Here is a 24,178-nt window from a genome sequence, read left to right as displayed (position 1 = left end):
GTTATTCAGCGAAGGCCAAGTTAAACCCACGATTCTCAATTATGGAGATAGTGTAATTTTGGAGCTGGTTATAGAAAATAGATTAGATTTATACGAAGTATTTTAATACTAGATTGGTATGTATTATCATCTATCAAAACAAGGTTTCTCTAATTGTAGAGTATTTTAGGTTGTTTGTCACTACTCAGACGGTAAAAGGGTAAGGAAACAATTTAAATTAGAATTTGGGAAATGTAATTAGGATTAGGTGCTATTTATAGGGTACATCCAATCGATGAAGATTATGTTAGGTTGGGTATAGCAGAGAATATAGTCTTAGCAGTATCTAAGTGGACGATAATAATGTTGCTAGGGATGATCATAATAATGACGATAATATAATACAGACAGAACACACACTGCCTCAATTAGACGTGTATTAATTAAACAGACTAACGAGTACCTACGTAATTTGTGGATTCACAAAGCGGCGTGGAAACGACAGCCCTTTGTGTCCGTTCGGAATTCGGTGTCCGTAAGCGGGATTCGGATATTGGATCACCGACCGCGCTCCGCTTGTTTACTGAACAATTTCATTTTAATTGCTTTCTGCAGAGCCATTGCCGTGTTATTGTAATCACTTGTGTGATCGATTCGCGTACGCTAATTGGATTCTTTGTGTACATTACTCTACATAATATTTTATTCAATTATGTCAGTATTAAGTGTTAGTCTACGTTGCGTTTGAATTTGTTTTGCATAATTTATAGTAATAAGCATAGTAACTACTCTTTACGTACATTCTACTGGTTGATTAAAAAGAGCATGATATTTATATTACTATCATTTAATGCCTGATTAAGTGATATTTTAGGCCCAATCGAAGTCTGAGTGGATGTAGACCTAACCGGCATGATTAAATGCTTAATTTGCTGCTTTATTAATTTAAATCCAAAGTCACAAAATATTTACTCGAGACTAAACTTTAATGTAAAACGGAAAATAATAGAACAGCTGTTCTAAATAAAAGTTGAATGACCCTAAAGCTTTGGGGATGTTTTACGTCAGCAATTCCATACCTGTTCCACCTTTGTCCTGTCAGCTGTCGTTGGGGCATTATGGGATGACAGTTCAACAGAATAAGTTTTATTATAATAAAGAAACGAGATATTTGAGCCAAGGAACTAGGAATTGCTTTAAAGAGACTAGATTTTAGAGCAATGAAACTAGAAATCACTATAGAAAAGGATCATCATTAGATGGCCCATTTGGCAAATAATCTAGCCCTGTGTCAGCTGAAACAAATGATCATCTAGATACAACAGTATCTGAACCACGTAGCTCAATTATCTACGCGCAGAATGATTTAGAATGTTTGATAAAATAATTTTATTCGCTAACGAAGCTATCTGCATTCCGTCGGCGAGGTGTACCCACGTCGAATTTTGCGTGCATGCCTACCTCGACGTGTTCTGCATAACTTTACATATTTACCGTTAAATGCACCACCGTATCGGTGGCTTTAGTGTATTTTACATACGAAATTTAGATAGGATCCAACTTGTATAATATTCGAGAGTTTGAGCTTCGGCGGAAATTTAAATGTAAATTCATATCAACTAGAACTGCGATATAACATTTGAATATTCTTGTGAAATCTCGTGCAGCTCATAAACTGCAAGTTTGTGGTTTGTAATTGCGAATTGAAGTTTTTGTTTCATGAAATAATGCTAGGGCACCGACATTTTTGTTGGACGGTGGACAAATTAAAACACTGTTAAATAAAAGTCAGAATGATGAGTATTTTTCATCACCATTAACGTTTAGTTTAATTTATTTCAAACCTGTTCATTACTTTAAATTTTCACCGCCTTAATATTCCCCAGTGCCCTTGTAAAGTCAAAAAAGATAACAAAATTAAATTTGCATTCAGACGAAACGAAGCAGGGCGGGGTGGCTCCCTCGGGCTTAAATGGATGTTAGGGAGGTAGGGGAAAATTGTGACACGTCAAATGCACGTTTTCAGGGGTGGCCTCACGAATCGTGCAGGAATGTACCCCGATGCCACCTGACTTTAATGATGTGGATTAAAATTTTGAAACGCGGCAAGTCGGAACGACCCAAATGAATTTTGTTTGTGAGCTCACTCGTGTGAAACGGAACGTGGCATTCGGTGCAGTCGGCAGGATTGACAATCGCGTCCGGATATAATTACGAGAAGGTCAGTAACACGAAAATACTAATTTATAAAACACGCTGAGTTTATACTCGCATTTGAGAATAATAGCGGCATGAGCATTTATTAAATGGATTTTTGTATCTACATTCTATTCAGAATCGGGAATTAACTTTGAATACAAACATTTCGACCTAATAAGGATGTGGGTTGCGACATAGAGAATTATATAAATGGCCACCTGATTTTACTACAAGTTATTGTCGATGTTTTGAATAATCGTGACTTTAATTTAAATATTCAAATTATGTTGTTAAGCTGTTCTCGAAATATTCACAAATACTCGAATCATGAATTTAACTCGCTTATTACGACAGAGGTATATATTTCATAAACAATTCCATTCCATATTGAACAAAATGAGAGTGATTTAAATGATTTATGGCCTAACGTTAAATCTAACTGTACTTTTGTCTCTGAATAAAAAATATCGCCCGACGTCCGATCATAATATGCAAAACTTGATCGTAGTATTTTTCCGTTCTTCGATTGGTGACACTTTTGAATATATGTAAAGCAGATTCTTTGTGTCGTCTTCGCATACGGCATAATGCGCACAAATACATCATCAATGCATTTATGTTAGGAAAATGTAATCAATAAGCAAAAAATCACAATGGATATGTAAAACTGAGAACATAAACATCACTAGCTCGAGATTACGAGAACAATAGTGAGGGAAATCGGCGGTGTGAAACGCGGACGAGGAGCAGGCGGCAGGCAGTAGGCACCTGCGTAAGCATAATAAACGCGAGTCGCATCGGCCGCGTCACGTTCACGTTACGTAAAGAACAATGGCCGGCTGGGAGCGCGACCGTGAACGCGACGCGAATTCTTACTTGTTATTCTGTTTATTTATTCATACGGGCCACTGTTTTATTTGATATCGTTTGTGAATTGCGATCGGGTATACCGTTTCCGCCGACTGGTCGATGTATAAACAGATTTGCATATTTTTGACGCGTGATCGTCTTCGACAATCACTCGGTTGTTCGTTAGCACTTAAATTCCAGTATCGATCCACATCGTTCCACCTCGATTCACAGTTTTTCTCGTTCTAACTTAATTTGGGTGTTGAAGAATACATTATTCAAATTAATATACTTGAGTATGTAGATGAGTTTATTACACGGGAAACTCAAATTCAAGGTTACAATAATTTATGCAAACTGTTAAATTGTAAACTACAGGAGGAAGTAGACACGTCGGACTCGGCTTAATTTATATTTATTGGTTAATTCTAACTAAGGTCTGTTGTTAGCTACTGTGCTGTGCTGGTACTTTCACCTCGCTTTACAGTTATTTTAACCTGATATCTTCCATCTCTGTCACACGCCGCTGCCTCTCGGATATTGCCTAAGTCTTCCGTAATAGTATATATGTTACGCTCAAAGACCGAAATCGCTCAATGAGCGAAAAATGGCTCACAACGCGTTGTGGTCACAGTGAAACAGCCACGACACGAATTTTATACGTGGGAGAGCCATGCTTCGGCACGAATGGGCCGGCTCGACCGGAGAAATACCACGTTCTCACAGAAAACCGGCGTGAAACAGCGCTTGCGCTGTGTTTCGCCGAGTGAGTGAGTTTACCGGAGGCCTAATCCCCTACCCTATTCCCTTCCCTGTCCTCCCCTATTCCCTTCCCTTCCCTCTCCTATTACCCTATTCCCTCTTAAAAGGCCGGTAACGCACTTGCAGCTCTTCTGATGCTGCGAGTGTCCATGGGCGACGGATGTTGCTTTCCATCAGGTGACCCGTTTGCTCGTTTGCCCCCTTATTTCATTAAAAAAAAAAATAATAAGTAAAAGAAAAAATATTTTGTAGTACGCGTGGTAATTCAAATATAATCTTCTATACCTATGGATTAATTATTAATCAATCAAGAACAAATCAAGAAAAACGAATAGCATATCAGCCACAAGACGAATTTCGCGTTATGGTCATTTTGTGATTGCCAGAATGCGTCGTGGCCGTTTTCATTAGAGCCGCGACGCGAATTTCGCGTCGTGGCTGTTTTCTGTGACCACAACGGGTTGTGAGCTATTTTTTCGCTCACTGAGCGATTTCGGTCTTTGAGCGTAACATATACTCAGCAATGCGTATTTAAATAAGGATAGTTTGCATACAATAATTATACCCACACAGTTCTTTGGTTACTGTTGAAGTCTTTCATTGGTGTTTGTTTTTATTTATATAAGTGGCTTTTTGCCATGATGCCTTATTCTTTAAAATTTTTACCTTCCATGTGTATTCTTTTTGCACTTCCGTGGAATTTACTAGTTGTTTTGACAGCAATTTCAGGTCTACGTGGCACTCGCTTCACAAACAACGCGTTCTAGGAATTCAACAGAGTTGTGTTAATACATTATTCATACAGCTATGGCTGTTACTCTCCGTTATGACTTTTATTTGTCCTCCGCATGTCCGACCGGATTTATAACCGGTGTGGGGTATGCGGTCCCTATCGGGATCATCTCTTTGTTCCCGTCCCTCTCTAATCGCCCCGAACGGGAAGATTCATGGTGCACGTAAAAGGAATTTCGCCGTCTACTCCTAATCGTTCCTCGGGAGAATTTATCACAACCCTTTACACTTTACAGACCCATTCGCTTTTGTTTGTTGTGTTCTTGTTACAGTTTTAAAGGCTAAGTTTTAACTTTTAATGAGATTTCTTGGTATTCAGATTTTTTATTTATTCGCTTTTTACGACTATTATTAATTATTATCTTTAATCATGAAAAATTCGAAATCAAAAAAGGATATAAAAAGTTTCTACAAGGTATTCTTCTTGGATATTAAGTTATATAAATGTAACAAACTATGACTATCTTTTACGTCTAAAAAAAATAACTATTACACAAGTTTTATCTTGAAAAAGTTTTAGATCCTTTAGTCCTTTAGAATATTATTTCATAAGTTAAGTGTAGAAAGTGTTCGTTTTTTTAATGAGCCCACCGTCGGTATTGTTAGCGAAATCGATAAATGTTGGCCAAGATGGCGGACATTACGTAACCAAAACGGTGGTCGGCGATAATGATCGTCACCTTATACGAGCTGTTATCACGCTTATATGGTATCTGTGACACCACGTTATATACATTATTGATTATTGTGATATACGAGTAGCAGTTTACATTAAAGTAAATATTGAATATTAAATAACGCAAGAGAAGGGGGAGAAACTATGTGAAACTAAAGTATTAGCAGAAATGTAAAGACCAATGATAAACGAAACATTTTTGAAGTAGATAATATTATATACTTTGTAAAAGTGTGCGAAACAGATTTTCAGGCTCCACATTTAAGCAGCCCTCCATAGGTTTTCCACTCGGCCTGATTTTCAATACGGTCATGGCATATCTCTTTAATCCACAATATATCTTGTTTGGGTATTTTAACCCATTTTCCGCGCTCATCCCTTAGCTTCGTAGATACTACAGGGGCGTGTTGTTTCACCTATGTTGTTATAGCTAAGTGCGCATGAAATATACGAAACACGTCCGCTGATGATGGATTGAACGCCCGCCGCATAATTTAGAACCCGATAGTGGATCGATTATTCAATGTTACCCGACCTGATATTATAGCGCTTTCTCGTCATATTATTTTGGCTGGATTTATTATGCTCGTGAGAATATTCTCCTTGTATTTCATAACGCATGAAGAGATGAGATGATCCTTAAAAGTTATGAAATACTTGGAGAATATTCTGCGATGGTAATGAAAATTAATAAATATTATAATGAAAATTATTAAAAAATTGGATGAGATCACAACAAACTGCAATAAACGGTAAGATATCGAAAAACAATGCTTTGGATAAAGAAGAAACGGTTCTCAAATATCTTTTAATTTAATAAGAGCACAGGAAACCAACAATATTTATTGGCTGCGATCGGAATCAATAACATTAAAGTACCCACCTAACTTGTTTTAGAAAGTGTGTTATATAAATATTTAATATGTATTTTTGTCATTTCCTTTCAAACCAGTTGGTTTCCTGTTACGAGTGTGTGCGAATTTTATAGTTTTAAAAGATGTTTGACCTTTATGATTCAACTTGAATTGAATTTTATCAAATAGTGACGTGTAAGTGCATGTTAATGCATAAATTATTTTATGAAAATTAGTGATACAATGTCCACTTACAATTATTATTTACATTCGACATAATGCCAGAATTAAATTCAATAAACAAAAGAATAAATGCTTAAGAATCCTAATTTCTATTCATGTTGTGTATTCGTTTAGTATAAGTTACACGAACTAAATAAGGAGGTCAAGTTAGAATGACGAATACTAATTCTGTCACTTTAAATTCGAGTGTAAACATTACTTAAGTGTAAAATCTGTGATACAACACTTTGCTTTTCTCTATAGATTCTTGACTTAGATCATTTAAATACATATTATACTTAATCGACCTGTAGATGAGTGCACTTTTCAAAAGATTATATTGCAATTTAATATCAATGCATAAAAAAATAATTATAACTTAAGTTTCTTTCGTCGCATTGTTATAGTTCCACCTGTATTTATGTCTATAGTATTTTTCTGCATTCATTCAGGGAACTTATTGTCCTTTTCACAAAAGAGGCGAGTTTGAATAGACGTAACGACTGAAGTTGGCTGGGGATTAGGGAACATAATACCCGGGATCCGTTTTGTAAACGATCCACTTGGTTTAGTTTTAGATGGATTTTTTTTGTTTTTTTGTTGACCTTTCTAAGTCTTTGGGGATTTCGAGTGATTGCTTGTTCCATTATAAATGGCTGCAATAAAACTTTAGTTTCATTGCAGTCGAAAACTACTTTATGCACTTTTTATGTGCTTTTAGCTGTTATCGTTGTTTAAAGCCACATTCGTTTGCACGAAAATGGGAGACTGCAGTGGTAGTCATTGTTTAATACAATTTTTTCTGCATTCTGTATTTTATTAGTGTCTATGGTTTTATTATTTCGATTACATTAGTTATTTGTACCTCGTGAATTATTGATATTAAAATTACCATAAAATACACCTTTTCTGCTTCGGCCATTCGTAACTGGATTAGAAAATGAGTTAGATTGTTTTAAATAATATATGTATTGATTTTTTTGTTATAATTACACAGCCTAAAAGTCCTTCACGCAATGTTAAATGTTTTTGATGACCTCTGTGGCTCAGTAGTGAGCGCGTTGGTAGGTGAAGCCGGGGGTCGCGGGTTCGAGTCCCGCCGACGGAACAAAAAGTTTTTAAAGTTCCTGGGTCATGGATGTGTATTAAATATGTGTATCATATAATAAAAATCTTAAACATTTGTATAGTATAAAAGTATTAAATATATTTCCGTTGTCTGGTACCTGTAACACAAGTCCTTCAGGTACTTACCACAGGGCCAGACTTACGTGGTGTGAAGCGTCCATAGATATTATATTATATTATTAGTTTTTACATTCCGGTCTCAACGACTAAAAATTTAAATTCTTCACCTGAAGCTGCCGAAAAGCTACTCAGAGACAATGTAAAGGAGTGTGATGTCAATTTTAAGTTTAGAGAAATTAACCCCAGAGATATTATTGATACCTTTAAATTGTTGAATATTAAAAATACTGCAGATCTCTGGGGCATGTCTACAAAAATTATTAAATCAATAATTGATATCGTAGCTCCTCATCTAGCAATGATTTTTAATAACTGCATAAAAAATGGTGTTTTTCCTGACTTGATGAAGCATAGCAAGATTGTTCCTTTATTTAAAGCCGGGACTAAATCGGATCCCACTAATTTCAGGCCTATATCGATTCTACCGACCTTTAGTAAAATATTTGAAAAAATTATTTTAAAACAATTACTAGTGCATTTTAATTCAAATAATTTGCTGCACGATAACCAATACGGATTTACTAAGGGTCGATCCACAACGGATGCTGGTATAGGACTTCTTTGTAGTATTTTTGAAGCTTGGGAGGAGTCGCAGGATGCCTTAGGTGTGTTTTGCGATCTCTCCAAAGCCTTCGATTGTGTTGAGCATGCTACATTGATCAGGAAACTGCGCCACTACGGCATAAAGGACTCTGCTCTCAGCCTTTTGACTTCTTACCTTAAAAATAGGACTCAAAGGGTTGAGGTAAATAGTAAAAGGTCCAATGGAACCAAAATAGAATTAGGTGTCCCACAGGGATCTATCTTAGGCCCATTTCTTTTTCTCATCTATATAAATGACTTACCTTATCTAGTAAAGGATAATAATAATGAGATAGTGCTTTTTGCTGATGACACTTCACTTATTTTTAAAGTGAAGCGACAACAGTCGAACTACGACGAGGTAAACAGTGCTCTCTCAAAAATAGTACATTGGTTTAATGTTAATAACTTACTTTTAAATTCTAGTAAAACTAAATGTATAAAGTTTACTTTGCCCAATGTTAGGCAAGTCCAAACCAATGTGCTATTAAATGATGAGAAGATGAATTTGGTAGATAACACTGTATTCCTAGGTATTACACTTGATAGTAAATTACAGTGGGGTCCTCACATTGCTAATCTAGCAGGTAGGCTCAGTTCTGCAGCATATGCAGTCAGAAAAATTAGAGAAATTTCTGACGAAGACACGGCACGATTAGTATATTTTAGTTATTTTCATAGTAGGATGTCATATGGAATCCTTTTATGGGGAAACGCTGCCGACATTAATACAATATTTGTGCTGCAGAAGCGAGCCATACGTTCTATTTATAAAATGTCTGCTTTAGAATCTCTGAGAGATAAATTTAAAGAAATTGGTATTCTAACTGTTGCTTCTCAATACATTTTGGATAATGTAATATATGTTAGAAAAAATATAAATAAATTTAAAGTTAAAAGTGACATCCACTGTAGAAATACTAGAAATAAGCACAAGCTGGACATGCCAGTGATCAGACTTAGTAAAGTCAGTAAATCTTTTAAAGGTCAATGTATACGCCTTTACAATAAAATCCCAGAAAACGTTCAAAATCTTTCCATTAATAAATTTAAAAAAGTAGTCAAAGAGCGTTTGTGTGCCAAAGCTTATTATAAGGTCAATGATTTCATAGAAGATGGCACATCTTGGGAGTAGGATGGCTTCTTGCTTGGCTACTTCTACATTATTATATTATGACTTACAATTATGTATGTTGACATTGTATATAATATTAAGTTACAAAATTGTAAACTTTATTTTAAAAGAATAATTTTTCTCTCACTTTTTTGGTAAAAAGTGGAACCCGTGCGAGTTTCTTACGCCGGTTCTTCTCGCCGGGGTAGTTCCCGAACCGGTGGTAGGCATCAGGTAGACATTCTGAAAAAAATTGATTCAAATTTACTCAGAAATAAAACATTTTTTATTTTTTTTATTTTTTTTTTTTTATTTTTATTATCCGAGGCTTTATTTAAATGATTGGTAGTAGACGGTGCTATGTAATATTGATTAATTTTCAGACAAAGCGAGGCGAATATGTAAATAGACGTTTGACCTTTTCTACTTCTATTTCTAAAGTAGGTCACTTAAGAGGATTCCACACCGCCCTTTTTTCCATACAAACGTTGTCCCCTGTTTCCTCCCTGGATAATGCTAGTAGAGTTATAATTTTTTTCCTGAATATCTACGGCCACTAATACAATGTCCCTATGTTTTCTTTTTTTTCATAATTTAATTATTAAACAAGATATGAACGTTCAAAAACCCAAAAAAAATGGCCAGTTTTTCCACTGTGTTCAAACGTCCAGAAAACAGATTTGGCTAGATTATACAAAAAAAAGCAAAACATAGGAACACAACTCAAGCCTTTTTTTAATCTTTAATGAAAAAAGTACTTAAATCGGTTAAGTTTTGGAGAAGGAATCAGGGGACAACGAATCGTTGATTTTCTGGATTTTCTGCAGTTGTCTCTATCGCGTTCTGCGGTATAGGCTTGAGGTAAGGGAGACAGCTATAGATATTACACGTACTTTTTTTTCATTTCTCTAGCCCCTGTTGTATCCTCTTAACTACTCGTTAGTACTTGAAGAGTGTCTGGCTATGGAAAGCAAGTGTCAAAAATGGCCTGCAGTATGAGGCGAGATTCCTACATCTATCCCAAAGAAAATAAGAAAAAAATGAGATTTACACTTTACCGAAAGTTAGGTAGACCTCTAGTAATGGAAACTACTAAGGTAACCGCGACCGAAACTACAGGAGACATTTACAGCTTTTATAAAATGATGAAAACCTGGCTGTAGCTGGCCCTTGGGTTAATTATGCTAGGACCGTAACATGTTCGAAGACTTCTAGATTATACGATAAGTCGTTTAAAATGCTAACAGGACTGCCGTGCGTCGTTAGTCATGCAACAAATGAGGCATTGCACAAATAAAATGTTTATTAATAGGATTCGTTTAGATCACATATGTAAGTGTATTCGACACTTATGCAACTATTATTATTACTACGACCTATACGTGGGTGATTGTAATTGATTAATTAAGGCCACACATCCTGCATAATAGCGCTTAATACAGGGAGTCAGTCTACTAGGTCTGTTACAACTTATAAGAATATTATGCGCCATATAGCGTATCATTCCGAGTCTGTACCTACTGTTTGAATTTTCAGACGTCAACCATTCTCCTGCTTTTACTTCAGTATGTCTTAAATAGGTTTTGTTGGCTGGTGATATATCAATTATTATTATTTTATGTGTATGATAAATTTTGATATTTAGGGAATTTAAAGCTTGTCTCTTATTATCTTAAAAAATCTACATGTCTGCATGTTATATTTCAGGTACGCTGCATTTGATGATAGGTAGAAACAACTGACAAAGTACATTTTGTAAACTAAGCCAGCACAATATTTTTATTTTATGATTTACTTTTTAATAACACTTTATCAGACTCAATCAATTATTCATAGTAATTTCATCATCCTAAGATTTCATAAACGGCATAGGCTGAAATACTTAGGTACCTAGCCTAACATCATAAAAATAAAACATAAAATTCGAATTAATTCTTCTTATTCTTGGAAATCTATTATTATTCTATTGTTATCGCGGTCGCATGCGATCGCTTAGGGCATAAGAGGATAAATAATCTACTTATATTAGACTAGCTGTTGCCCGCGACTACGTCCGCGTGGACTTCAGTTTATAGCGCGCGATGTCAACAAAATTGGTGTCAAAAGCTTTTATAAAAAAAAAACCCTGATACCTCTAAATCAAAACAGCTGTGCAGTGTGCACATAATATTTCATTTTTTAAAATTAAACTTTTTATTTTATGCCAAATTTTAAAGCTTATTTAGCCCCCCAATTAAACAACTTTACCCATAAACTATTTATCATTGATAGGTTTAAGGTTACGTCACTGTATATAATATAAAGTACTGACTTATTAAATAACGTAAAAAAGAAATATCAATCTAAAAAAATCGGAACTCGAATGTATGATGATACCACGTCGTATAGAAAGATGTTGGGCAAGCGTTAGCGCGATGTAAGAGACGCACGGCGCCATCTAGTATGAATTTTTGGAACTAACTTAATTTGAACAAATTTTCGTATTTTCACTCCCTTACAACCCTTTTTTCCAGTGAAAAAGTAACCTATGTCCTTTCTCAGGCTTTAGACTATCTGTATACAAAATTTCATTACAATCGGTTCGGTATTTTTGGCGTGAAAGCGAGACAGACAGACAGACAGAGATACTTTCGCATTTATAATATTAGTATAGATTATTATTTATGTAAAAAAAATTCACTGTTCAAAATTCAAAAACTTTAAATATGAAATACGTACACAATTGCCTGGAAATGATATATGCTACTAAAAGTTAAAACCGCTCTTGATTCCAACGCCCTCAAGTACATTTCCGTAATAAAGTTAAATCGTGTTCTGGATCTTCAATTTTGTAGTATCCTACTCTATTAAAATGTTAATATGTGGTCTATTATTGGAATAGATGTTAATATTAACGAGGCTGGTGAGTGCGCAAGATGGCGGCGCGCTCGGTAATGGCCGCCGGCCTTGGTTCTGTTAGCAATCAACTTATTATTCAATCTCATGTCGCGAATTGGTCCGAGGTCTGTCGGCCGTTGAACCGACATAACCATTCCATTTGTTCGTGTTCCGGTAGAATATTGATAAAACAAATGTACAGTCACGACTTACGACAATGTAGATGCCAGCCGCGATGCTCGTTGTGATATTTTCTGTTCGTGGAGAGAGAGTTACATAACGTCGATGAGATTACTTTCGATGTAGTAATACAATTTATAGTTTTGTCGTTAAATATTACGTTCAAATACCAACGAATCATGCATTTAAGTCGACAGCGTAGATCGACGTAAAATTTGAATATGCGGAAGTGCAGAAGAAGTAATATGTAAAAAGGTTGTGTGATTTCATAGGTCGTCGGTCGAAGCGTCGACGTAAATCCGACACGGTCCGTTATGTCCTCGGAGAACAATGGTCGGGTTCGAGCTACTCGCCTAATGAGAAATGTTTGTTTTTCAATTTTACACAATGGCTGCTCTTATTGCCGTATTCATTATTACCTCCTGGAGAGCTCTCTCGTTTTAAAACGTTAATAATATTGTCTTTTGAAAACATCAGCTAATCCACTCTAGCACTTCGACTTAAGTACCCGAAGCATTAATTAAAAGTATCGTGTTTTTGCTCTTAGCGCTCAGCTTCAAGTTGTGCTTTATTTAAAATTCCAGTTTCATATTCTTTATCTTACGATATTTCCTTTTTTGTGTCAATTAGGCTTATATAGGAGTTAATTACTTGTTCTTCGAGGTGCTATTTAAGTTTAATTTGACTCTTGTTTCTCGCCTTGAACATTTAGTATTTGTGACAATTTAGCATATCTATGATTTTGAACAGCCAAATTCAGGGAGACGCTAATAAAGTCCTTGTATGTATTCAATAGTGCGATATCATAATTCATAACACAAACGATTTTAACAACCTTGGCTACAGAATTTATCATATCGTATTTTGTTTGCATAATACATGATAGTGTTGTATTTAACCTTGCCAGACCTCCAGATGCTATAAAAAGATTCAATTATAAAAACTGAATAACTACGCGATAAAGTGGACTGGTTTTAATATCGAGAGACTATTCACTGGCATTTGAAAGAGTCGACCTTGATTGAAGTCTCATTAGGTTTGAGAGATCGTGAGTGCGGATGATTTATGCCTTCACATTTACAAAGAGTTTTTTCACCCGGACCGGTTCTGTTTCGTTGCGCTACCTGGATGTCTGGAAAAAATATAGTGTCAGGGTTTTTTTAGTGGTAATAATAGTGAGCATTCCTTTTGTGGCTCATGCGGACGTGGGCCGCGGCGAACGTGATGCTTCATTATATTAATGGGCCCCGCAGGATGAATACACGAGGACTTTAAACTTTATTGCGTGTACGATACGTGCACTATAATGTCGCCTGGTGTTGCATCTGTAATAGACGTTGCAGTTGTTAGTTATATGACTTTGAATTGTTTTAGATTTACTTAAAAGTCTGATATTTCCTCATTCTGATTAAGAGTTACGATAATTCTCTCAAAGAAGGTAATTATACTAAATGAATATACGAATGATGATTGATACAAATTGCTTAAAGATTACAACAATTTTAATTAATGGTAATTATTTAAGCCTGTTTATTTCAATGTAAAATGGGCGACGGTTCCGCTTGCTGACGAAATTAATTATTCAATATCCTTGAAAGCGATTTAATTGTAGTACAATAAGTACTCAATTTGCAAGTTTAAACAGTCGGTATGATATCGTAGTGATGACCTTTAAATGACATTGGCGAGTGAGCACCGAGCAGACACATTTCGACCGGTTTTTGTGGCGTTTTTTTCTTTGTTGGAGCACAACCGCTCATGTGCCACCTGCCACGGTCGCCCGCTCGGTAAAATCTCCCCTCCCAACAAAAGACATCCCCAAAGTTATTATTATTCTTATAATTATGCCCGAAGCCATTGTGTGAGGAAAGCATAATTTTTTGTTCGCCGGCAAAAAGTGCCCTTCGCTACGGAAAGGGCATTCTTCGTATTAACATGACCCGTAAATCTGCTCTTGCGTTTTTGTCCGAGTGTAAAAAATGTAAACAATTCGTTTCAGAAGGGATGAGAACTCGTTTTTCTATGTTCTGCTGTTTTTATGGATTTTAGTTTTTGTGTGAACTGTCATAAAACAAAGTTGCTTCGTGGGGTGTTAATGCTTTTTTTCATCCCAGCTCCTAAAATAATAAGCTGCTTAAAAGTTGTTTTAAATTAATAATACATTCGAAAATTATTGGTAGAGAATAGAGATACATAATATTCGTTAAACCCATTAACGTTTTAAATGTAATCTAAAAGTATTATTACGTATCATATTTCTGCATCCAACGAATGCAATTTATACTCTTTATATTATATATAATACGACGATAAACATTTTTATTAAAATAAACGTAATAAAATTATTAATGTTGCCCTGATAAAAACTGCTATAATTTTTGGAATTGTACGCTAATACTATGAGATAATTATCTGTAAACACTGAACTCGATACAAAAATAACTAATGCAACATGTTTGAGTGACGTGCACATAATACCAGATAACGATATTATCATATTAATTACAGGATTATTTATTTTTATAATCGGAATAATGATGATATTGGGATAGGTGTTTTATAATCGGAATAATGATGAAAATGTTCTAAAAATTCAATTCATGCTTATCATGTTTCTGCAGGTAATTCAAAAATATAATCAATTGACAAATATACAACATTATGGCAAGTGGGGTAGTGATCGGTTTTCCTTCTTAATACATATTAAACATTTCAAAAACATTATAAAATAGTTTCAATGAAATGTTCAAAACAACTCTACACATTTGTACTTACTATTTAATTGCTGCCTCAAACTAAGTTTGCTCTTTGGTGTCCTTGAATCATGCATTTTCCTTATGTAATCTCATTGCGTATCACATCATAAAGATATTTTAAAGAATTTTTGTGATACTTGATATGATGCTGACGCAAAATTATCATGTCTAAATACAATACATGACGTCTGATGTTTTTGCTTTATATCAAGTATAGCTATTTGACCGAGCTTTGCTCGGTATTCGCTTAAACACGAATAAAATTAGATTTTCTAAAAATTATTCCTAGCTTATATATATTGTTAGCCCTAATGGCCTGCATGAAGCTTTTACAATTTATCAAACGGCCCTGCTTCGGGCTTAGGTCTCGACCCTTCGAGAAAGCGGAATGACTGGCATAAGAATACGACCGACGAATAAAATATAGAGAACTACTTAGTAACCTTTACCGTGTTAAGTTACTATTGACAAGTGGCAATTGTGGTTGTTGGTTGTATTGACCTATTCAACCTGTACAGGCAGATAGTAAAGTCTTTGTAGATACCAAGATATCCAGATAGTTGTACGTAGCGCACAGGCATACATTTTGCTATGGACATGATTTATTGCCTATACATATTTCTTACTTATGCATATTTACTTAGTTATGCAAGTTTTCTTGAAACATTGTCACTGTGACCGAGTGATTTATACGTTTTAAAAATAACTAAGAACGTTAACAAAGGCGAAGGTCATAATTGTAATTTATTCATTATTCACGTGTATTTCTAATAAGGAACTTTGTCGAATAACCTCATACCATTGTCTGAAAATTCAGCTATTGTTACACGTGTCGTGTCATTAGATCAATGTTTACAATATATTGCTAAACTATTGATTGGGCAACCGGAGTCAGCGTTGGTCAACCAGAAATTCTATTGTTCAGTTGATTCCGCATTTGTAACGTGATCTTTTAGAATGGCATCGCATTTAAGTGGCTAGCAATTTCACATAAACAATAAGTATCACAGCTACAAGTATCTAAAGGTAACAGAATCATTCAAGAGGAGTACTAAAGGTAACAGAATCATTCAAACATGAGCGATCACAATTTTTATGGCCAGGACTTACTAGGCATACTTTGTATTCAGCATAATAGTTGAGTTTAGACTTGCTTTTTCGATTTCTATGGCGTTTAATTAGTTGAGCTTAGTCATATTATGGCGATAAGCAAAATTTCGATTTATAGGAATGTAACTCGCGTCGTTTAGCAAGTGATAAATCCTTGGTATCACGTTAGGCGTACTCCAAGGTCTCATTATTGTTCACTATTTCTTCAAACGATACGACAAAGTGTTTTCTATACTCAATAACCTAACCTAACCTACACGTTGCTATTTTTATAATTAATAATATTCAACGGATTTATAAAAATAGGTAAAAGTAGTAACGTTAAGAGGTCTTATGAATCTCTAATGCAGGTGAAACCTCTTTAACGAGTTGTTAATTAATAAGTGTTGTTTACTTGCGAACAATATCCTCCTATTTTCTTACATCGCCATTGTTGTTCGTTCACACGTTCTTAATGGTATCAATTTCCAGCTGCCTTTGAAAATATAATCTTATACTCAGCCGTGAGTCGTTGTCGTTACGGTGTTGCTTCTGAATTCTTAGAATCTTGATAATAATTATTTTAACATTTCAAGCAAAATAGCGACATAGTGAATCTTATGTTTTAAACAAGACTTTAATGGTCTTACCACAAAAGATTTAAACAACAGAACAGCTGTTTTGGGGCCATTTTGTCCTGATTTTTTTTCTAATCAAAATAATGTTCAACAGGCGTTTAAATCTTTTGTAGTAAGACCGTATGTTTCTAAACGTCGCTTGCAGTAAAAACACACTATTTATAATATTAGGAATTTGTATTTAAAATCTTATCAACTATAAAAATAATATGTATCAGTTTACATTAAAATGTTAGGTAAAATTTATTGTATTACGAAGTGAAGCGTATCTCAAAATACTTTCTAACATTGAAAATAGTGTAAGTGGTAACATGGAATGTCGACCTTAAAAATTTGATTCATAAGCAAATGTTTATTAAAGTAAACACAATATCTCGTACTAACAAGAGTGCCTTTAATAAGGTGCTATCTACGTTATCACAAGATACGGCCTGATAATAACTGTTGATATTGTACACTCCAGATAAGATATTAAAACTCTATTTATTGTGAAATATAATTTTGTGTTATCAATAAAAATCTTAATTGCTTCATTATCTCTAGCGTTTTTGAAAATAGTTTTCTGTATTACTATTACCTACACAACAATTTGTCATACTTAATTAATTATTAATGAAATAGTCATGTATTATTTGAAATATCTTCTACCTATTATTTAAGGTGTAAATTACGAATCACCTCTTCAGCTCCTGCCATTTCAAAATCTCTCTTTCAATAAACTTTGTCGTTTTGAACCTCTGTTGAACTTATTCACACGATTTCTTTGTTGTTATGACGGTCTCCGCCCATAGTCGTTTTACCTTTTCCGATGACTTCTTTTGACCCCTCACAATATCAAAGAACATTCATCGTATCATTAAGTTGTTAGATAGAAATATGCTAATGTTGTGGTATAACCTGTTCGTCCGCATATAAAGAGTTGGTATTAATATCAAAGATATTTAATTTTATCGTAATAATAAGACGTACAAAGGTTATTTTATTAATGACTGTGTTTTTGTTGCAGGTATGTTAGAGACTTCATAATAAGATTCGTAAGACGTGAATATATTTTAATTACTATTTGGGTTTTTTTTAATGAAATAAAAACAAACGAGCAAACGGGTCACCTGATGGAAAGCAACTTTCGTCGCCCATGGACACTCGCAGCATCAGAAGAGCTATAGGTGCGTTGCCGGTTTTTAAGAGGGAATAGGGTAATAGGGGAGGGAAGGGAAGGGAATAGGGGAGGGTAGGGAAGGGAATAGGGTAGGGAATTGGCCCTCCGGTAAACTCACTCACTCGGCGAAACACAGCGCAAGCGCTGTTTCACGCCGGTTTTCTGTGAGAACGTGGTATTTCTCCGGTCGAGCCGGCCCACACGTGCCGAAGTATGGCTCTCCCACTTTAACTTGTTGGTCATAATAATTCTGCGTTATTTGGGTTAACCTTATATTTTTCAATTTGATTTTATGTATAATTTTACTCCAAACGTTTTTTTATCTACTTTTAGATAGATATTCGGTGGGGATTTTATATTTTACGTTTCAAAAAAAGGTATCAGGGTACATTATAATCTAATCATTGATATCGATAGTTCCTACGTGCGAGGAGAACCATTCGCAAATGATAGCCGAGTGACAGTCATACTGGAACATAATTAAATTTCCTCTATCGCGTATGGCACGAAACCGACCTTCGTCCTTCACCCATCGTATGGCGTTATGAGCACAGATAAGCGCCTTACTGCATTGCAGTGGCGGCTATGTGCAATATGTATTACGAAATACTTTTCATATTTTACCCCTGAGAACGTTTAAAGCGTTTTATTTTACCTTTTATCGCGTTTGTGCTCTAGTTCGTATTTAATATCCTAAAAACGTGTTTCGTAATTTTAGTAGTGTGCAAAAATGCCGTTTGAACAATGTTATTCAAGTTTACTTGCCGATTTATTTTAGTTTACACGTTTAAATGGTCGTTACATTTTAATTTAAAAGCCTTTGTAGTCTTTTCATCAAATTTACATAAGCGATTAAAACAATTCTCCAAAGTGTTAAATGTTCTTTTTTTACTTTAATGAAGTTATAGCATTTGAACTGGCTGGTTTTTGACCCATACGATTGTAAATATCAAATGAACAAGCGAGTAAATTTTAGTACGAAAGTGGTAAATCGTCGATTTATCGCCGATCGTGGTGTTCACCGCGAGGCGCGAGGTCGTCCACGTAGAGTAGCGGCTGCGAGAGGCTGCGATTAATTTCCCATGAGGCCGTGTAGGCTGGTCGCTGACCTGATTGCTGTCCTTATCTGTGCCAAACACAGCCAATTACGTGACTCGCTTGTAAATGCTGCAAGTCTCTATGACTAACATGAAACAGTGGTTTAATAGTTAACTAGTCTAAATACAAATTCATATTTTGGATAGTACAAACCTCGGTATAAAATAGAATCATAATATAAGAGTTATATATATATAAAAATGGATTTTCAAATGTGTTAGTCGCGCTAAAACTCCAAAACGGCTGGACGGATTGGGCTGATTTTAGTCTTAAAATATTCGTAGAAGCCCAGGGAAGGTTTTGAAGTGACACGAAGTTCACCGGGACATCTAGTTATAACTAAAAACCTACAGGTCGTTCTGGTTATTACGATTTGCATGAAAAAATTTTGAAATGCGACATTGGCAACACATAACAGGAAAAATAAAGCTTTAAATAATATGTTCAAGAACCATACAATACATTTTTGTCAGTCTGCGCGGCTGCACACACAATGCGATGAAATTTACTGCGGACCTGTCAAGTTATCGCGAACTTGGTCAAGGATAAGTAATCGGTGACCGTGGCTGCATGCCAGACGCTTGTGATTAAACACATTTGTGACTTGTGACGCAAACGTGACGCACCTGTACAAAAATAAAACTCTCTCGCTTTTTACTACACTGTAATCCGCGCGGACATAAATTAAGTGGACATTAATTTATTCATCCTAGTTTATTGTTAATCTGGATTAGTCTCGGTCGGTGATACGATTATAATTCGATGTGACTTCGCAACGAACTTCTTACTGTAGATTTACAGTTCACTGATTATGAGCATAGCCTATTTTGATTTTAGAATTGCTGTTTATTTTTTAGGAAAAATTGGTGTTATTTCCAAAGACGAAGCATTCACTGAGCTGTCAGTTTTTGTCGATTATATTGTAAATGTTGATGTTGTTCAATATCTTTTTTGTATGGATTGCCATACAAAAAATATAACAAGATAAGAACAGCCAAGTCAATAGATGTAGTGGAAATAACATAATTCATGTGACGCAAATGAAGTGTTGACGATGATAATATTTTCCGACGAATACCAGCTCCACCGGTTTTTAAAATTATTAAATATTACTATTAATGTTCATATGATAAAAAATGTAAATAATATTAATAATAAGGAAATCGTGGCCGGATCTAGCGTGGGCTGGCGTGAAGCCAACGCGATTATACCGACTCAAGGGCACTAAAAATTTACGAGTGTTTAATGTAAATGTTTATATTAACCGATCTGGAATCTAGATATTTAATAACCTCAAACATAATGTTATCAACATTTTAATTTAGCTTGTTTATATGTTTCCACATCGCCGAGCGCAAAATGGACAATTATTATGATACCTCTAAATAGAGGTCGCCCGGCTATCGAAATTTGACATGAATAAAATGAGATATTTTTTGTGTGATAACACCGAAGGTCGTCTAAATCGAAATTTAAGAGGAAATTGATAAGCCGGAGGATGAAAAGGTGGTGTTTCAACATTCTTCTTTTGTGATATTATTTGTGACACAATAAGGAATATTATGGGTCCGTAAATAAAGGAGGTTGCTATTGCTACCTAATGTAGAGCCTACATAAACAAGCCAAGTCGGGAAACAGGTTGTAAACGTGATACTGATAATGATCAGATGTTTGTTAGCTCAGCTGGTTAATGCGATTAGACTTGAGCATAAATTTGAGCCGATTAATCATTTATAATTGCTTTTATAACCTCCGCGACAGTGCCGAACCAAGATATTAAGTACTTTATCAAATTCAACAAACAACTTTAGTTGCCCAAACTTTACCAAAGTCGACTTCTGGAACAAAGTTGGGAACTGAAAGTTTCCGACAAAATTTGCACCTTCCTAACTGTAATGCTACAAGATTGATATAAGTGGGAGGGCGTTTCTCTAGATTTATGCAAAGAATTAAGTTAGATCGAAATAAATGTTTCTCGAAATGGATGATTGTAGTTACGACTCCAATGTTTTGTAAATAAGTCACTGTTCTGTATTCTTTACTATTAAGATTTGTGCTAAGTCAGGCTCGAGCGTAAACATTCAACAATCTGAATCACGATCCTTCCCGGATACTTACTTCAAGAATTTTACTACATATTTTGTTTACAAGTTGACTCATTATTGATTTGTAATAATTTAGTTTGATGAAATAACAAACGCTAATCGTGAGTAAATATTGATTGCAACGTTCAATCTTTTTGATTTGCTGTTTATATTTGTTCAAATTATAATGGATTTAGAATAAATCAACTGACCGTCGCGTTGTAGGTGTTTGATCTTTTATTTCCGAAGTTGTTAACAAAATGGTTGTAAAAACAGGTCTTGTGAAAAACCCTGACAATGTGCGTTAACCACAGAAATATTGCTATTCGTATATTCATGGCAATTGCAGGAATACAATAACTTTTCAAAATAGTTTCGTTATCAGGTAGTCGGGGATAACAAAAGGTGATTGTATTGTACGCGAGAGTAGTCCCAAACATGTAACTAAACGTGACCATTTGAAGTTTGTGGGAGTTGTTCAACGGATGTTTTGTGTTTAAAGTCAACGGTCGAAAGGATAAAACAATAACAGTAAATTAAGCCCGAAGCTCATTAAAGTCTCGGCTTAGTTGGGGAGTGCTGGAATGTTCCAGTAAATACTAATAGTATTTTACGCTGCCAAACTTCAATTGAACAATTTATGGTCGCTACATAAATTGTTTTCGAAACGATTTTATTGGTTTTTGTGTTTATGAAACAATAGCTGAAAGGAAAAGTTTTGCTTTATGTGAACGCGTACAGCTTTCTTGAAGTAATTAAAATTATATCTTCTAGTTTCTTTGTTCTCGTTATTTTCCCTGGAGTACTTATTGCATTTTACTGTTAAAGTTGTACAAACTCTTCGCCTTTAAATGGTTCTAAAATTGATGACATGAGTTACTGCTGCTGTGACGTATAAGATTAATCTAATGCCATAACCAATTTCGACGACGATCGTAAAAAGATTTGAAAGTGGTCGACCGAACCTAGAGGTCAATAGGAGCTACTGGGAAGGGAAACCATCAATCAACATTTATTTGATACAGCCACTTGGAACACGATTACCACAAATTGAACTTGGCGCTTTTCCAATTCTATTATAAGAACCTTACGTAGACGTCGCCTAAGTAATAAAAACAAAAACTGCACATGTTAATTTATTGAATGAGATAATCCTTTCATCGAAGGAAGTAAAAGTTATAACGTTGGAATAAATATAATAATTATTATTATTAATCATAGAATTCAATCAAGAAAGACAACGTCTTTACATCTTTTTATGCTGTGCCTAGGGTATGTTATTCGAATATTCGACGATTTTATTATTCGAATAATCGGCAGTCCTCGACTGATAATTGAAACAGTTAGTACAGTATCAAAAAATGTCGATGGCTCCTTAATATCATGTCATTGGTGTTATCAAACTTCAAGTTACTAAATTCACCAGCTCTAGGATTGTTTCACCAGGGCTTCATTTTTTTTCTTTGTTGTGGGGTTGGTTTTCTAGTGGCCCTTTTTTATAATTTCAATATATATAAATATCAAAAAGACGGGTAAGCTGGCTTAGTATTAATGAACTGATATCATAACGTTGAATATCAAATTATTATTTAATCTCAACTGCTACCTAGCAAGACTTAAGCAATAATCGCATGAGAAAAGTAAAAGGTGCTACGATCGAAAACGGTTTACACTTTACAGCCTTTCTTTTATTGCCCAGCTGTTACCTTCAAATATACATTTTTAAAGTGTTTAACAATAAAAATTAACTATGTCATTTATAAAGATTTATGTTGATAAAAGTAAAAATAAGAATTGCTTACTTTATAGTATTAACAAAATAGGTTGTACATGGCTGTACGAAGCTTTTTGTTACTTTTATTCAGAGTTTTCAGCGTTTTTCAATATTTTTTAATTATTCGAATAATATTCGAATTATTCGAAAAGTTTTGTAAAATATTCGAATTATTCAAATAGTAAATTTGTCGAATAATAACATTCCCTAGCTGTGCCTAAAAATTTTTAATTTGGGTATGTACAATGTGCAACAAACAAACACAAACACACGCGAATAATTAATACTCCTTTAATATTCATATTTATCTTTAAGCTTATAAATCTTTCTTTACGACCATAAGGAAAGATTTTGTAAATTTTTTTAGGATGGGGATTGCCGATTGGGGGTCCTATTAAACATCGGAATTGTTCGAATCAGAGTTTATAACTTCATTAAAATATATTCGGATGGAAATTTTATTCGTTTCAATCTTTGTAGGTAACTTTATTACCTCCCTTTTGTACATTATAATCAGTGTCATAAATATACAAGTTAGGAAGTTTAATAAAAATTTAATAGTCGCCGGCGTTACTCTGTCAAAGAAAGTTATATCTTAAAGATTCTAAAATAATTGGATAGAAGCGAGGGTGAAACTTTGTCAATTTTAGCTCCCACTTTGAATCTTTTGAAAGGGGTGAGGTGGGGCCCGTCACCCGTGTGGGGAGTTTCGTCATCTCTACGCTCGCGAACAGCGCTTAAACTTCCCTAGTAATTGCTGTCTGGCTGAGAGTAAACTTTGTATTACATTACTAGAGTTAATTTATAGTCCCTTTATTCTCTCAGTTTTGATTTCAATGGTCTGAGTTTATTTGCAGTTGTACGGCTTAAATAATGTAGGGTGGTATTTGACAACGATAAATCTTATGAAGTGCAAGTAAACATTCAGACCTTGGCAAGTTCAAAAGATAGAACGTATTTAATGGCAAACAGAACGTTTGCCATCATTACAAAATTTATCTTTTCTAGTATGATGTAATTTAACTAGTAGTTATAATAAATATTTAAATAACACTTCTGTGATCACTGAGTACTGACCTGTCTTAATTATGTAATACGAAATGTACGAGTCGTTCCGACGAGGCAAGAGCTATTAACCTTCCAATCATAATTCATAAGGTATTCATTAAACAAAGGAATAACCTCAGTCACGAATTCGTAAACGCAAACATTCAGTCCGTAATAGAGTCGTGTTATACGCGACCTT

At 34.8% G+C, this 24,178-nt stretch overlaps 1 protein-coding gene across 5 annotated transcripts in view; it reads left to right on the top strand.

The window, feature by feature from the left end:
• LOC121733870 (lysine-specific demethylase 3A) overlaps positions 1-24,178 on the top strand; it is a 200,247-nt gene that overhangs the window by 102,567 nt on the left and 73,502 nt on the right. The gene's annotated exons all lie outside the window — the stretch shown is intronic.

Source organism: Aricia agestis, chromosome 14, assembly GCF_905147365.1.
Source record: "Aricia agestis chromosome 14, ilAriAges1.1, whole genome shotgun sequence".
Classification (NCBI taxonomy): Eukaryota; Metazoa; Arthropoda; class Insecta; order Lepidoptera; family Lycaenidae; genus Aricia; species Aricia agestis.
Note: the sequence above shows the minus strand (reverse complement) of the source record. Positions and strands in the feature narration are given on the sequence as shown.